The 18,007-nt window shown below is 48.0% G+C and overlaps 2 pseudogenes; one reads left to right on the top strand and one right to left on the bottom strand.

Moving 5' to 3' along the window:
* Positions 1-6,528: 6,528 nt before the first annotated feature.
* On the top strand, positions 6,529-12,438 carry LOC119283760 (annotated as a pseudogene).
* Positions 12,439-13,340: 902 nt separating this feature from the next.
* Positions 13,341-17,113, bottom strand: LOC119283759 (annotated as a pseudogene).
* Positions 17,114-18,007: the final 894 nt, after the last annotated feature.

The following is an 18,007-nucleotide window of genomic DNA, read 5'->3' as shown; positions in this document are numbered from 1 at the left end:
TGGGGTCCCCCGCACCCCCCTCGAGTCGGCGCCGCCCAGCCTCGTCTTCGCCTCGCCGGCCTCTCCGGCCGCCCCGGTGGCGGTGGACGTCGCCTCCCCGGCCTCCGCGCACCCCCCTCCGACGGTGGCGTACGCTAGGAGGCCTCGGTCCACCTCGACGCCGGTGACGTCCTCCCGCCGCAGCGCCCGCCTGGAGGCGTCGCGGCCGGACGACTCACCTGCGCCTTCCGTCGCCGAGCGGGCGGAGCTCCGCGCTGCGGCCCGGAACCTCGAGTCAGGTGCGGTCCCCGACCTTCCCAGTTCTTCTCGCTGCTCCTTTTCAGCTCTCGAGGCCGCTCCTCTTGGCCACCTCGCCAAGGTGGCCAATGACTCGGCCATCGTCTTCAGGGGGGAGGTCGGTCCCCCCTTACTTCAGATTGAGGCCATTAGGGCCCGAGAGATTCTCGATGGCAGGCTGGCCGAGACCCGCGCCCGCCTGCTCCGACCCCAGGTTCCGACTCCTCCGGTGGTCGACGGGGTGATTCGTGGCCGCACCCGGTCTCGCACGGCCGCCCTCCGCACTCAAAGCGCCTCCCGTGTCCTGGGGTCAAGCAGCCCTCCGATGGGGGTTTAGATGAGGGCCCTTTTCTGGAACCTCCGCGGCTTTGGCCATGACGGCCGTCGCCGCCAGCTCATCGAGTACATCCGGGATGAGCATATTGACATTGTAGCCATCCAGGAAACCCTTCGGTCCGAGTTCACCCTTCAAGAGCTTGAGCATCTGAGCCCCCACCTCTTCGCGTGGCACTGGCTCCCTTCTAGTGGGACTTCAGGCCACTCGGGTGGCATCCTCCTTGGGGTAAAGGACGCCACTTTTGAGGTGGGTGGCATGGACCGAGGGGAGTTCTTCGTTAGTATGGAGATCTTTGAGCGGGCTCTGAACTTCAAATGGGAGGTCATTGTTGTCTACGGACCGGCGGATCACCGCCGATCCCCGGCCTTCCTCGCCGAGCTTCAGCTGAAGATCTCCAACTCCACGCTCCCGGTGTTAGTGGAGGGTGACTTCAATCTCATCCGATCTCCGGAAGAGAAGAATAACTCCCGGATTAATTTCCCCCGGATGCAATTATTCAACGATTGGATAGCGGAGCTGGGGCTCCGTGAGCTTGACCGGACTGGTGCCAGATTCACCTGGACCAACCGGCAAGCTGTCCCGACACAATCCGTGCTGGATCGGGTCCTAGTTTCCCCGGAGTGGGAACTGCGATGCCCTCTGGCATCGCTCCGGGCAGTTACCCGGATTGGCTCCGACCATGTCCCCCTTCTCCTCTCCTCCGCTGACGAGCGCCCCCCCTCCCCGCCGCGGTTCCGGTTCGAGCTCTTCTGGCTCAACCAGGCAGGCTTTCGGGAGGCCGTTGTCGCCTGCTGGATCTCCGCTAGGTCGGCACCCCACCGCTCCATGTCTGCGGTGGACTCTTGGCACTTTTGTGCCAAGTTGGCCCGCCAGTTCATGAAGGGTTGGGGGGCTAACCTAGGCCGGGACCTAAGAGAGCGCAAGAAGTCCATCTTGACCGCCATTCAAGCTCTGGATGCGCGTGCGGACTCGACTGGGCTCTCCCCGGACGAGTGGCTGCTTCGCTACGACCTGGAGGATCAACTTTCCTTCATCTACGCAGATGAGGAGGCTTACTGGCGCGTGAGGGGAACTCAGAGATGGGTGCTTCAGGGCGACGCCAACACCGCCTACTTCCAGGCGATTGCGAACGGCCGGCGCCGCCGTAACTCCATCCACTGCCTGTGGGATGGAGGCACGCAGCTAGTGCGGCCTGAGGCCATCCGCCTCCATGTGGATGGCTTCTATAGGGATCTTTTTACCCCCACTCCGCGTGGTGGGGTGTGCCTCGCCCCCGACATTTGGTCGGACGCTTTAGGAGTTTCGGCTGCAGCCAATGCAGCTCTGGTTGCCCCCTTCAGCGAGGACGAGGTCCTCGCTGCCATCAAGGGGATGAACTCCGCCTCGGCCCCGGGACCGGACGGTCTCCCAGTAGCTTTCTTCAAGACGTTCTGGCCTACCATCAAGCTCGAGGTCATGGCGCTCTTTGAGGAATTCTACTCGGGTTCCATGGATTTGAGGCGCCTCAACTATGGGGTGGTGACCCTCATCCCCAAGGTCCCGGGCGCCGCCGATATTCGCCAGTTCCGCCCCATCACAGTGATTAATGTGATTTTTAGGATCCTGGCGAAGGGGTACGCCAATAGGGTGACCCTCCTCGCGGATTCGATCACCCACCCGAACCAATCCGCCTTCATTCAAGGCCGGTTTATCCTTGATGGGGTGTTGGTGTTCCACGAGGTGCTCGACGAGGTCCATTTGAAGCGTCATAAGGCGGTCTTCCTGAAGTTGGACTTCCACAAAGCCTACGACACGGTCCTCTGGCCGTTCCTGAGGGAAGTCCTGCTTCGCAAGGGCTTTGACGACCGATGGGTGACGCGCGTCATGCAGCTCGTCTCCTGTGGCCGGACGGCTGTGAACATCAATGGCGACATCGGACCCTTCTTCCCTACCCTATGTGGGGTCCGGCAGGGGGACCCCTTCTCGCCGTTCTTGTTCAACATGGTTGTGGATGCCCTGGCTGCCATCCTAGACAAGGCCAAGGCTGCGGGCCATATTCGAGGCTTGGTCCCGCACCTGGTTGGAGGGGGAGGGGTCTCCCTTCTCCAATACGCAGATGACACCATTATTATGGTCGAGGGATCCGCCCTTGAGATTTCCAATCTGAAGTTCCTCCTTCTGTGCTTCCAGCATATGTCGGGCCTTACCATCAACTTCGACAAGAGCGAAGTGATGGTGCTTGGGTACCCCGCCGAGGAGGCCCAGTCCATCGCCGATCGGCTTAACTGCCGGCTGGGCTCTTTCCCCACGACTTATCTGGGGATTCCCATTAGTGACTCGCGCCTCACCGTGGCGGACCTCCGCCCACGGTGACTCGTATGCAGCATCGCGTTGAGCCCTGGAAAGGGCGCTGGCTTTCGAAAGCGGCCCGCGTGATTCTGATCAACTCCTCGCTGGCCAGCCTCCTGTGGTTCCTCATGAGCTTCTACAGCCTTCATGAGACGCTCCACCAGGAGATCGCCAAGTACCAGTCCAGATTCTTCTGGGCAGGGGAGGAGGGCAGGCAGAAATATCACATGGTCAGTTGGCCAGATATCTGCAAACCCAAAGACCAGGGCGGTCTTGGGATTCTTTCCTCTCGGCGCATGAACATTGCCCTCTTGACCCGCTGGCTGTGGCGCATTGCCAATGGAGAGGGTGGCCTCTGGCTAACTATCATCCAGAACAAGTACCTTCGTGGACAGCCTCTGGCGTTCTGCCAACGCTCGGGCGGTTCCCAGTTTTGGCAGGCCGTCGTGCAGCTGCTTCCGGTGTTACGCATAGGCACCTCCATCTCTGTTGGCTCCGGCGCCTCGACCTTGTTCTGGCTGGATAGATGGCTTGGGAATTCCCCCCTAGCCGCCCGGTTTCCCATCCTCTTCGACATTGTAGTTGACCCTCGGGTCTCTGTCGAGGCGGCCCTTATTGACTTAGGGCGCCTCGCGTTCCGCCGCCCTTTTGGTCCGGCCGAGGTGGCTGCATGGGATGTCCTCCTCCAGGACATCGCCCTGTTGCCTATGGAGGTGGCGGACGGCCCGGATGCCATTTCCTGGCGCCTTGACCCCTCTGGCCGCTTTTCCACCAAGTCCCTATACGCGGCTATTGCCCCCTCGACAGCTCCGGAACCTTTTGGCCTTATTTGGGACATTCGTCTTCCACTCAAGATCCGGATCTTTCTGTGGCAGTGGATCCGCGGCCGCCTCCCGTCCGGCGTGGAGGTCCTCAGGCGCCATGGCCCGGGTGATGGAATGTGCCCCCTATGTGCCACGGTTGAGGATGCTAATCACATCTTCTTCTCGTGCTGCACGGCCCAGTTCCTTTGGTCGTGTTTCCGTGAAACGGTTGGTGGACAGTGGTGTAATACCAACTTCCCTGACTTGCTCGCCGAAATTCAGGCCTCCCCCCCTCGCTACAGGCATATTAGATGGCTGTGCGTCGGGGTGCTGGCCTGGACCTTGTGGACGGCTCGCAATAGGCTTGTGATTCAGAAGGTGCCCCTTCGACATGCGACTGACTCCATCTTTAAAATGTGTGGTTACTTGCAGCTCTGGCGGCCGCTTAGCCACCCTCCGGATCGGGACGCCATCGACAGACTACTCTCCGACCTCCGTTCGTTGGCCTTCCGCCTGGCGCCTCCGCTCCCGCCGCCACCCCCGGAGCCCGATTAGTGGATGGCTTCTTGGCGTGTGTGCCTTTTTGGTTGTCTGTGTTGGGCTTGTTGAGCTGTGCCCTCAGCATTAACCCTTTTGCCTTCGTGTGCCGCGACTTGGGTGTGTGTGGACCTTGTGTGTGTTTGTGGCTGTGTGATCCTTGTGGATGTTGGCTTTGGCATTGGCTTTATCTATAAAGCGGGGCGTGAGCCTTTTTCGGTAAACCCAACAACTGTATTAATAATTTTAGGTTATATGCTCTTGCTAGCTGCTGGAATAAACTGCAGGTACCGCTCAACCTGCTACTGCTGATGTTGGTTTATGGTTTCATCAGTGAAAAGAATCTGTCCGTTTCATCAGTAAAGTAAGATGAATCCTGGAATTGTACATATATGCATTGTTGTTGTCTCTTGTTAGACTGTGATTAGCAAATTAATCAACAATCCCTTTGCAGCAAAAGACCTGCTGCGCCAGTAGTGATTCAGAACCCACATTGGTTTGTTGTTACTGTGTGTGTGTGTGTGTGTGTGTGTGTGTGTGTGTGTGTTTAATCAGACTACACAATTTGTTCATTGCTTCCCAGAACAAACTTATTGCTACCTCTGATCCAAATTTAAAAGGTGAGTGTGACCGGGACCAAATCCAATAGTGGTATTGCGACAGATCTCTTCCTGCTTTTTGTAGGATGAAACGAGGACCTTGCAGCACCTCTCTAAGTCATGGCTTGATCAGCTTAACTGCCAGTCACCCCTCCAGCTTCCGTCCCCTCTACCCTCTCTACATTCTACCTTTCCTCTGTATATATTCCATTGTACATGTTTGTTTCTGAAACAAATTTTATCATCAGAGCCCTCCTACAGTTTCTAGTTAAGAAAACACTAGTATTAAGAAATTAAAATAGGTATTACTAGAACTATACTGACATCCTAGATTGTAAATTCGATTGAACAAGATACGTATAGTTCAAAAAAGAATTAAGAATTATTTTGGCTAGTTGGCAACTCTGCAAGCGCAGAGAGCGCACAGAGACCAGCTAGCTTACATTGAGCCTCATCTGTAGATACCGTCAAGCGTTTCAACTTTCAAGAGGTACATTAGTGATTAGATAACTATATTATTATGAGTTTGGAAGGAAAATGGTAATCCATGGACGATCAGGAAGGCCAAAATTTACACATTAATCCAATACACAAAGACAGATTTACACTTTCTTATGCAAGCCAATTCATAAAGTCATACATTATTCAGATATATACTTTAAAGCCACTATATTTGCTTTGCAAATACAAGAAACCTACACGTGTATTGCATTATGCAGTGCCCAGTACCTAAGTAGAGTGCCATCATGGTAGAGAAGAATGCAACTGAAACATGTGGTAAGCAATCCAAACAACTCAATTTTTTTTTGTGCATATTGTTGGTATTGCAGCTTCCTGTTGGTCTCACACTCTCACTAGAAAACCCATAATAGAGCTTGCTTTGATAAAAAGTTACCCTCAGCCACTGTTGAGCTCATATTCTATTTCCGTGCTTTTTTGCGTCATTGGCAGGGTTGCAAAAAGATGGTAACAACCTCATTCTCTTGGATGGAGCCTCAAAGGCACAGGCGTCAGCTATCAGGGTTTATGATGCTGCATGTAGGGCTGCTAGCCTACAAATTACTGATGGCGTTGCTGAAGATGGAATGGCTGAACATCAGTTGGACGATACTGATGATGGGGTGATCCCTGATGATCTCTTTCACTGTCACGTCCAAACACTAGGGGCTCCTTGATCATTGAACTTGTCTCTGGCATGAGCGGCTTTCCAAGCTGCACTGGCTCAACATTTAGACCCAACAGGTTGAGTAGCCCCTCTAGCTCAGTGGTAAGTTTGTCAATCATGGCCTGGATTCCAGTCACTCTACTTTTGCTAGCATTGTATAGGTTTCTTGCAAAGTTAACAGAGGATGATAAGAGTTGACCTGCCTTTCCCCTGTCGGCGGTGTGTATCTTTTGTCGCAGCTCTTGATACTCGAACTCGCGGAGAAGATCCTCCGCATCGCAGCTGGTGTCCCTGAGTTGTGAGAAGAGCACTATCCGTTCGGGTGCAAACGCGGCCCAAAGTTGGACCGGGAACGGGTCAAAAACGGACCGGAAACGGATAACGGTCCGTTTGCTAACGTGCGTTGGGCGCCTGTTGTGTCTGTTTACCCAAAACGGACGGGTGCGGATCATTTGGGGTCGCACGTTCGAGTTCGGCCTCAAGATGGTGACGGCCACCTGTGGTCTAGGAGACGTCCCTGTGGCCTTGGTCGTCGGCCACCAGTGGTGGCTCCCCTGCCATGTTCCTGGAAAGGTGCGTACGCTCCCTGGCCTTGGTTGTCGGCCACCTTGGTTGTCGGTAGCTCCCCTACTTTGTTCCTCGACAGGCAGGGGCCTCCGATCACTGTGCTCGCCAATCTCACCCGAAACAGAGGCCTCCGATCCGCTTTAGTAAAGGACCTCGCTTTCCCCTTCCCGTCCCTCCACGAGGCACTGATTTGTCTAGCGCTAAACTTTGGTTTTGGATAGTGCAGTACACATTAAGCTCAGTCTTTTCTTAAGTACGTACTCCTCTTAAGAAGGAAGCCCTCTGCTCAGATCTGAATATGAGGGGCGATTCTCAGATCTGGTTTTCTAGGTTTACATACAAGCTCAGACTTGTTTAGGTACTACTAGTGCAAAATCGCTGATGTTGATTTGTTTCCTGTCTAGCGGATCCTGGGATCAGATTGGTTTAGTATAAAGAACCGACTTTTTTAAGCTATGGTTTGTGCACTAGTAGGAGGCTCCGATTTATCGAGTGCAAAACTTTGATTTTGGACAGTGCAGTACACATTATGCTCAGACTATTTTAGTAGCCACTAGGAAACCGAAACTCTCTTTTGCGTTGCAAGTAGTAGGAAGGAAGTGATTGTTGACGTAGTACAAATTAATCTCGGATCTTTTTTTTAGTAGGAAAGCTCTTATTTGTGTCGTCAGTAGGAAGGAATGGATTGTTGATGTCGTTTATTTCAAACCTCAGATTTGTTTATTACTCCCTCTGTAAATAAATATAAGAACGTTTAGATCTCTACTTTAGTGTTCTAAACGCTCTTATATTTCTTTATGGATGAAGTAATTAGGTGCCTTAATTTTGATTTTTGTGCAATAGAGAGCTTTGATTTGCCCAGCTGGAAGCTCTGAGGTTTTCAAGCTTTGATTTGCCTAGCTGGAAGCTCTGAGTTTTTCAATCTTTGATATGCGTAGTACGACGTGTCGATTTTTTTACTACAAACCTTTGATTTTACGCAAAGTTTCAATCTCCACACACTTGATTTTAATCTCTGAAGTACAAAAACTAAGCTCAGATCCTTTTAGTACAAATCTTCCATTTGTGTAGTACAGGAAGGAAGGGATTGTTGATGTACTATTTTTTTACTTTTATGCATGTTTTCAGCAGCAGCAGCAGCTCAAGAAACTAATGGCGGGAGTTCTGAATGCCTTGGCATCCTACGTGACCAAGAGCGTGTGTGCCTGGGTGGAGGACCTGAAGCGCGCCATGTACCTCGCCACCGACATCCTTGACCTGTGTCAGCTCAAGGCCATGGAACAAGGTCCATCCAAGGACATGGGGTGCCTTAACCCCTTGTTGTTCTGCATGCGGAACCCCCTCCACGCCCACGACATCGGCACCCGCATCAAGGTGCTCAACCAGCAGCTAGATGACATTTGCAAGAGGGGACGCAGTTTCAACTTTATCAGGCTACAAGGCTACCAAGACCGGAAAACGAACCACCCTCCTCCTGTTGACCGCAAGACCCATCCAGTGTTAGAGCTATCAGGTGTGGTTGGGGAGAAGATCGAAGAAGACACGAGAGCGCTTGTACAGCTACTAACGAAGGAGGTAGATGACGGGAGTGATAGCATCATGGTGTTCGCCATCATTGGTGTTGGGGGAATCGGCAAGACCACCCTTAGCAAAAAGATCTTCAATGATGAGGCCATGCAAGCCAAGTTCTCCAAAAAGATATGGTTAAGTATCACGCAAGATTTCAGCGAGGTTGAGCTGCTGAGGACAGCCATCACTGCAGTAGATGGAAAACCTTGCTTGTGCCGGCTCTTGTCAGCGCTATCAAGGATAAGAAGTTTTTTCTTGTGTTGGATGACATGTGGGGTGTCAATGAATGGAACAAATTGTTGATGGCACCATTTAGCCATGGTGCCCTAGGTAGCCGCGTTCTGGTCTCCACAAGACATGATGATGTTGCCCGAGGCATGAGAGCCATGGAGCCATACCACCATGTGGACAAGTTAGGATCTGAAGATGCCTGATCATTGCTCAAGAAGCAGGTGAGGATCTAATTACTGGTAGCCTTATCTATGTCTCAAGTATATATAATCTATATACTAGTCAACAGTCCTTACCGTCTTAAAGTGCGCCTGCAGTTTAGTGCATCATATATATGTTCACTGATGTTTGATGAACAAAACTGTTAGGATTAGACTAGTACATCCACCACAGTAAACATTATGCATTTTTATTTGTCGTACACCTTGGTGCTCTTTGCTCTACAACTAACTGGACTATCGATCCCATAATTAATCAATCTGGAATTAACTAGCACATGTACTTGCTGTCTGGGTAGCCAGTTCATCGATTTTGCAGAGTTATGTCTTTTATTTCACAATGATAAAAAGGAAGTTTCCCGATCGAATGGGTGCACCATCAAATCAATTATGAATCAATGAACAATTCTGTGCACTTCCTTGATAACGTATTATACACAAGCGACCAGCCGCTCTGTGTGTTTATGTGTTGAGCAGTTTTAAAATTTGCCTTATGTGTTTCTAATTAACTCTACTGGCTGAAACTGTTTGCAGGTGCTCAGAACAGAGAGGAGTGAACCCGAGATTGATATGCTAAAGGATGTTGGAGTGCAAATTTTAGCAAAATCTGATGGTTTGCCACTGGCTATAAAAGTGATGGGAGGACTATTATGCCAAAAGAAGAAAGAACGGCGTGATTGGGAAAATGTCTTGAATGATACTATATGGTCAGTATCTGAAATGCCCAAAGAGCTAAATTATGCAATATACCTTAGCTATGAGGACTTGTCCCCTTGTTTAAAACAATGCTTTCTGCACTTCTCTCTTAAGCCTAAAAGGGTAGTTTTTAACGACGACGAATTTGTCGGTATGTGGATTGCTGAAGGATTTATTCAGGGGAATGTGGATAGATTGGAAAAAATAGGAATTCAGCACCACAAGGAGCTGATAGAAAGAAACCTTATAGAGCCGGATACATCAAAGACCAGTCAGTATATTTGCAACATGCATGATGTTATTCGTTCGTTTGCTCAATTTGTTGCTAGAAATGAGTCACTAGTAGCTCACGATGGAAAAGCTCTTAATAGTAAACTTGGTTTGGAAAGGTTTCTTAGGTTGTCTATAGAAACCAAAGGAATGGAATCCAATAAATTTGAGTGGAGATTGTTACAAAAGCATAAATCACTAAGAATGTTGATATTAATTGGATGTGTCAAGATTCAGCCTAAAGATTCCTTGAGTGCTTGTCCAAGTCTACATGTTCTACATATAGAATCTGCAAATTTTGCTGCATTAGTTGGATCTATGGATCAACTGAAACACTTGAGGTACTTCGCAGTAAAAAAATGTGATGACATAGAAACCCTGCCAGAGAACATTCACAACATGAGATTCCTTCAACAAATTAGCCTTGAGGGTTGTAAGAATCTTGTGGAACTTCCCGATAACATTGTAGACCTGAGATATCTTGACATTGATGGCACACAAGTAAATAGTATGCCCAGGGGTTTATGTGCTCTCACGAATTTGAGGTCACTCTGGGGGTTCCAAACCAACATGTCTGGTGATTGGTGTAGTTTGGAAGAACTCGGGCCTCTTTCCCAACTTAGGAACATTGGATTGATGGGCCTGCAGAATGTATCTGCTGCGTCATTTTCCATGAAGGCCAGGCTTAGTGAAAAGAAGTATCTCCACATGTTGGAATTATGCTGCAGTAGCCTTAGACCCATAGATGGTGGATTGGTCAAAGACGATTTCTCTGAGAGGGATCAAAGCATAATTGAGGAGGTGTTTCGTGAGCTCTGTCCTCCGCCTTCCATTGAGGATATTCACATCAATGGATATTTTGGCCGTCACCTCCCAAGATGGATAATGCGGACAGCAATAACACCCCTTGGTAGCTTGAGGCTGCTAACGTTGGATTTCCTTGCTTGCTGCACTCAACTCCCTGATGGTCTATCCCAGCTCCCATGCTTGGAGCTCCTAAAGGTCGACCAAGCTCCAATGATCAAACTTGTTGGCCCTGAATTCGTGCAGCCCTACAATCATCATGCTCATCCTTCATCCCAGGCTTTGGCTACTTTTCCAAGACTGCATGAGATGATCTTGTCAAGAATGGAAAAATGGGAGGAGTGGGAGTGGGAGGAGGAAGTGCAAGCTATGCCTGTCTTGGAGGATCTTAAAATCAGAAGTTGCAAATTGAGGTGTATCCCTCCCGGCCTTGCCACCCATGCAAGGGCTTTAGAAAAGTTAACCATACACGATGTCCAGCCACTCCACTCTATAGAGAACATTGCTTCTGTAGGCGAGCTTGACCTGTATGAGCTACCTGACCTGACTAGGATCTCCAATTTCCCGAAATTGCGAAAGCTTGAGATCGATTACTGCCGGAAGCTCGAGTCGCTGCAGGAGATGGATGCACTCCAGAGGCTGGTGCTAACAGTTCAGTACAGCGAGAGCCGGCTCCCATTGTACCTGCAAACTGTAAAGCCAAGCCATTTGCTGCTGAACTGTTGGCCGGGGATACTCATTTCCATGGCTTTGGAAAAGTCTAGTTCCGAGTGGGCCAAGTTCAGCCATATCCAGAACGCCAAGGCTTATGCAGATGAGGACGGCATGGAAAAGAGATGCACCTATTTTACACAAGGGAGCCCTACAGCATGGAGACAAACTTGCATCTGCAGGTAATGTATATATTGGTAACTCGTTGCTCATTTCCAATATATAGGTGTAGTTACTATGTTTTTCTTCATCTTCTCTTGTTGATTCTGTCATAGTATGTAGTTCATCGCTAACGCTAGAGCCTGCAAATTTGTTTTGCTTGTCAGGTGTTGTTAACTTTCTCCAGTCAGAGGGTGAAGATGGACTGCCTCGTTTTGCTGCCCTGATGGAGTCTGCGGATGAAGAAGTGGAGGATGCAGAAAACCCAGACAAAATCGAGGAGGAACTCATGGGCCAAGGAAGGAAGGAAGAATAGCAAATCAAGGTGGCAACAACATACATGGATCTTCCAATGATCTGTATGTATGTTGATTTCATGTTGCTAGTTATGTATAGTAGACAATGGAACTGGAGACCAGCCTGGAAGGGATCACATGGTCCAAAAGCTAATTATATATTTCCGCTTTTTATTTGGTGTAATGTAGAAAACTAAGTACAGCTATGCGATGGTTGATCTGTGCAGTATGCTATTTGCTTTCTTAGTTTGTCGACACGGCAGAAATATATGAACACTTCTTCTTCGGTACACCCCCCTTAAACACATCGACTGCTATTTGCGTTATCTGTGGATGATGCTATTTGCTTGGTTAGTTTTTCAAAGTATACGACTGTGTATTCACTTCGTACAACTATTTGTACAGCTGCTCCTCAACTTTTCTTATGCCCCAATGTCTGTATTCACTCTGTTGCCACTGAACATTGCAATCTTCAGTTGTTCTACTGTGTCTGTGAACATTGAAATCCATAGGAGCAGCATATATGACTGTCGATTAAAAAATAAAGAACGTGCATATCGATCGTACAAACTTGTGTAAGAGAGATGGAGAATGATTGATGTCCATGATCAAACTGAATCTGCTGCTGTTCTTGTGCAGTGCAGTTAGTCAAATGAAGTTGCATGTAGTCAGCTCTTGCTCTTCATTTCTCTGTACTATGATTGCATTCCATATTAGTAGTTCACTGGTGTATATGCTAGGGCCTGAATATGCGCTTGACACTGTTCCGTTTTGCTTTCTAGGAGTGGTCATGGTCTGAAACAGAGTCTGAAGATGTGGAGGATGTAGAAGAGTCTGAAGCCGTGACTCTTGGAGATGGACTGAAAAGTTGAGGCAACAACATTTTTAACTTCCTATATATGGTTCTACTCACACGCCCGCCGGAACATGGCACGCAGCTGGACTGGAGTCTGGACTACTGGACAGGGCAGTACACAGGCAGCAAGTGCGTACTCAGGCCCTAGCATATACACCACTGAACTACTAAGATGGAATGCAATCAACAACAACAGATTAAAGAAAACAAATTAACTATATATGTTACTATGGGGTTGAAGTTTGTCTCCATGTTTGTTTCCTTCCAGGAGGACTACCTGTATACTTGCCTTGCTTTTGCTCCGTTTCTTTTCCAACTTAGTCCAGAGATACGAAACAGAGAGCAAGCTACATCTCTGTTCCAACTTGGTCCAGAGAATTCAAGAACAAGAGCCGCCTACATGCAACTTAATTGGACTAACGGCACTGCATTTGCATGTGCAAGAACAGCAGCAGATTCAGTTTGACTATGGATATCAACCATTCTCAATCTCTCTTACAATAGCCAGTACTGTCGATGTGCATGTTCTTTCTTTCTTCGTTGACAGTCGTATATGCATGTGATCCTTCAGATTTCAATGTTGTCAAACACATAAGAATAACTGAATGATTGCAATGTTCAGCGGCAACAGAGTGATACACAGATACCGGGGCATAAGAAAAGTTAAGTGGCAGCTGTACAAAGTGAATACACAATCATATACTTTGACAAACTAACCAAGCAAATAGTGTCATGCACAGTACACCAAATCAAATGTGGATATATATAATAAGCTTTAGGACCATGTCATCCCTTCTAGGCTGGTGTCCATTTCTATTTTCCAGTCCCCGGCCGGCTGTGCATAACTAGCAGCAGGAGATGAACATACATACGGATCATTGGAAGATCCATACATGTTGTTGCCTCCTTGATTTTCTACTACTCAATTTCGTCTGGGTTGTCTGCATCCTCATCCGAAGATTCCATCAGGGCGGCTAAACGAGGCAGTCCATCTTCACCCTCTGATTGGAGAAAGTTAACATCATCTGACCACTCCTGACAAGCAAAACGAACCAGTAGGGCTCTAGCGTTACCGATGAACTACTATACTATGGCAGAATCAACAAGAGGAGATTAAGAAAAATATAGTAACTACACATATTGGAAAAGAGCAATAAATTACAAATATATACAAATATTACCTGCAGATCAATGTTTGTCTCTATGTTGTAGGGCTGCCTTGTGTAAAATAGGTGCCAGCTGCTCTTTTCAATGCCATCATCATCTGCATAAGCCTCGACATGCTGGATATGGCTGAACTTGTCCCACTCGGAACTAGACTTTCCCAAAGCCATGGAAATGAGTATGAACGGCCAACAGTCTGTTGGAATTTCGCCCACAGGATCGATCACATCAAATCACGATAAACGCGCACACGCAAAAACTTTTGCCAAAGGCACGTGTCGTGCCTCTCTTTTCTCTTTATTGCTTTTCTCTTTTTTTCCCACGGTGTTACAACTTCACGACCAGGCTGTGTATATATAACAGCCAACCTAGCCGACCTAAACGCAACTCCAAGACCTACACGGCAAGTGCAACATCTTGGCCGACACTTAATCCTAAACTGATTACTACTAGGACTCTGCCTCAACTAGACACATTACATTGAACCGACTTGGACTACTACCTCACGTGTACATAGCCAAGTACTAATCCTAACCGTTCAAGATTAGTACTACTGCCACACATCACGTGCATGCATAGAAACTCATCTACTCAAGATTACAGATAACACAGTCCAGCAGCAAATGGCTTGTCTTTACAGTTTGCAGGTATGATGGGAGCCGGCTCTCGCTGTACTGAACTGTCAGAACGAGCTTCTGGAGTGCATCCATCCCCTGCAGCGACTCGAGCTTCCGGCAGTGATGGATCTCAAGTTTTCACAGTTTGGGGAAATTGGAGATCCTAGTTAGGTCGGGTAAATAACCCAGGTCGAGCTCGACTACGGAAGCAAAGTCCTCAACAGACTGAAGGCCCTGTACGCTGTATATGGTTAACTTTTTCAAAGCCCTTGCATGTGTGTGGCAAGGCCGGGAGGGATACACCTCAATTTGCAACTCTGAATAAAAAGCTCCTCCAAGACAGGCATAGCATGCATTTCCTCCTCCCACTCCCACTCCTCCCATTCCACAAGTCCATTCAAGATCATCTGCTGCAGCCTTGGAAAAGCAACCACAACCCCGGATGAAGGATGATGGCGGTGACTACTGGGCTGCACAAATTCAGGACCCACACGCTTGACTGCTACAAACAAGGGAGCTGGCAAAGTCCATGAGGGAGTTGAGTGCAGCAAGCCAGGTCGCGCAGCTGTAGAATCTTCAAGGACTCGAGGAGTGTCGTTGATGTGTCCCTCATCCATCTTGGGAGCTGGCACCCATAATATCCTTGGATAGTAATATCCTGTATGCAAGGTGGAGGACATAGACCATCAAATACCTCCTTAATTACTCTTTGATCTTTCTCGGAAATACTTTCTTTCTTCAATACATCATCATCAAATCTATAGCTGCATTCTAAACCCAAGAAGGAAAGATACACCTTTTCACCAAGCCTAGCCTTCCTGGCGAATGAATTAGCAGATACATTCTGCAGACCCACTAGTCTAATGCACCTAAGATGAGAAAGAGGACCAAGCTCTTCCAAGCTGCACCAATCACCATCCATTTGAGCTGGGAACCCATATATTGTCCTCAAATTTTTTAGAGCATGGAACCCCCTGGGCATACTAATTACACATGTGCCACCAAGGGCAAGATATCGCAGTTCTTGTAACTTCACAATGCTATTAGGAAGGCTCACAAGATTCCGGCAACCATCAAAACTAAGATGTTGCAACAATTTCATCTTGTGGATGTCTTGTGGCAAGCTATTTATACCATTGCACATTCTTACTGCCAAGTACCTCAAGTGCTTCAATTGATGCAGGGATTCAAGCAATGCAACACAGTCTATAGACTCCATATGTAGAGTCCGTAAACTTGAAAAAATAATCATGGAATCACCAGGCTGAATCTTGAAATTGCCAATTAATATTATGGATCTTAGTGACTTTTGCTCTTGTAGACTTCTCAACTCAAATGTATCTGATTCTACTCCTTTTGTTTCTATAGACAACCTAAGATATCTTTGCATACTAAATGTATGACTAGTAGATTCTCCATTGTTCAGTACTAGTGATTCATTTCTACTGACATATTGAGCAAATGAACGGACAACATCATGCATGCTGCAAAATTTTTGACCAGGGTATGATGTATCTGGCTCTATAAGGTTCCTTAGTACTAGCTCCTTATGGTACTCAATTCCAAGTTCTTCCAATCTATCCGAGTCCCCATGAACAAATCCTTCCAGAATCCACATACCGACAAATTCGCTATCTTCAAACAGTACCTTTTTAGGTTTAAGTGAAAAATGCAAGAAGCATTGTTTTAAACAAGGGGATAAGTCCTCATAGCTAAGATATATTGCATTACTTAGCTCCTCTGGCATTTGAGATACTGACCATATAGCATCATTCAAGAGCTTTCCCCAAGCATGGTGTGATTCCTCCTTCTGGCACGGGAGTCCTCCCATCACTTTTATGGCAAGAGGTAACCCATCACATTTTTCTATAATTTGCAATCCGATATCTTTTAGCATATCAATTGTTGGTTCACTTTTCTCCGTTGTCAGTATCTGCAATCAGTTTAAGCCCAGAGTCAATAGTGAACGCATAAACTTTTTCAGTGGTTAACTGGTGATCTTCTATATAGAGTAGAAATAATTTCCCAGCATGAATAGTAAGGGCATAGTGTACTTAGCTGTGGAGCTAATACATTTTTTAAGGTGTACACTCGCTTTTTCTGCTATTCACAATGAGTAGAAATGCTCGTAATGTTCATCAAGCAGCACTCACATACAAACAGCTAAGTAACCATGGTTATTGCCTGTGTTAAACTGTTAATAAATAACCATTGTATTACTTACTTGAGATAGAGCTGATGTTACTCTCACCTGCTTCGTGAGTAATGACCATGCATCTTCAGGTCCCAATTTGTCAACATGGTGATACGGGTGCACGGCTTTTAAGCCTCGGGCAACAGTCCCATGTCTTGTGGTGACAAGGACTCGGCTACCAGGAGCGCCATAGCTGAACGGGTCCTTGAGCAAGTTGTTCCATTCATTGTCTCCCCACATGTCATCCAAGACAAGAAAGAACTTTTTGTCTCTTATGGCGACGGCAAGAGCCGGCACAAGTAGAGATTTATCTTGAACCCCGCCGTCTGGGAGCTTTCCTTTGGCGGTGATGATGGCAGTCTTGAGCAGCTCACCCTCGCTGAATTCTTTTGTGACACTCAACCATATCTTCGTATTGAACCCGTGTTGCAGCACCCCGAATCCGGCGGAGATGATCCCCTCTCCATCGCCTTGAGCCGGCAGAGGTCGAGGATGTCGGTGGCCTTGTACATGGCACGCTTGAGCTCGGTCACCCATTGCTGCACACTATCATCCGTGATGCGCCTCCTCTCGGCGTCAGCAAGGAGGTTCTTGAGGTCCCCGAGCTTGACGCCCATCTTGTCAATGTAGCCAGAGACGCCGAGCATCATCCCCAGCTCCTCCTCCGCCGCCTGCTTGAGCAGGTCGCCCGCGAAGGCGTCCAGCACCATCGCCATGATTAATCTCTCCCCCTTGCTCTCAGGGGACGTTTGGTTGGTTGGGTCACAGGTGGTATGGTGTGGATTGAAAGGCGTAAAGCTGCAATGCAGTAGTCCTCCCATTTTGTAGCGGCCGGGTCGATTGATGCCAGGGGTAGCTAGCAAGCTAGGTTGATACTTAGCTTGATCAAGGCAAAAGATGATGCCTTCCTTTGCTTGGACAAAGCGCTTTGTAATTCCTGCGTTTGTAATTTTGCTTGGTCCGTCTTGCGCCATGAGTGCGCGTCGCGGTCTTTGCTGAAGCCGCCGGCGTCAGCGAGCAAACTGTCTTGGCTTGATCAATTGGTGCCTCTTCCTCTGATCTGTTGCTCAGTTTCTGCCGCGCCGCATACTACTCACTTGTCTTGGCGTGAACTAAAGAAGAACACATGCAGTTTGTGAACCTGATTTGGTTCCACCTTTCCTTGCCTTTGGTCTCGCTGTTTCTTCCAGATGGCGGCGAGTATCCCTAATTGATTTTTTAGAATAACACTCTGCACGCAGAAAATGCACGAAATACATGGATTGCTATGACAGGGCCATATACGTACTTAGGTTTTCGAGCTACATATTGCTGGGAATGTAGCGCCTGTAGCTTCAAATACTGCATTTCAAAAAGGAAAAAAGAACTCGAATGTACTCCCTCCGTTCCTAAATATAAGTCTTTCTGGACATTTTAATATGAACTACATACGGATGTATATAGACATAGTTTAGAGTGTAGATTCTATATTAGAATCTCTAGAAAGACTTATATTTAGAAACGAAGGGAGTAGTAATTATGAGCATGCATGATGATAAAGCAAAGGTTCCAACAAAGTGATTAAAAGGACAAACTAGCAGCCCATAGGGTAGGGACATCTGTCATGCTTT

The sequence above is a fragment of the Triticum dicoccoides genome, chromosome 4A, assembly GCF_002162155.2.
Source record: "Triticum dicoccoides isolate Atlit2015 ecotype Zavitan chromosome 4A, WEW_v2.0, whole genome shotgun sequence".
NCBI lineage: Eukaryota > Viridiplantae > Streptophyta > Magnoliopsida > Poales > Poaceae > Triticum > Triticum dicoccoides.
Note: the sequence above shows the minus strand (reverse complement) of the source record. Positions and strands in the feature narration are given on the sequence as shown.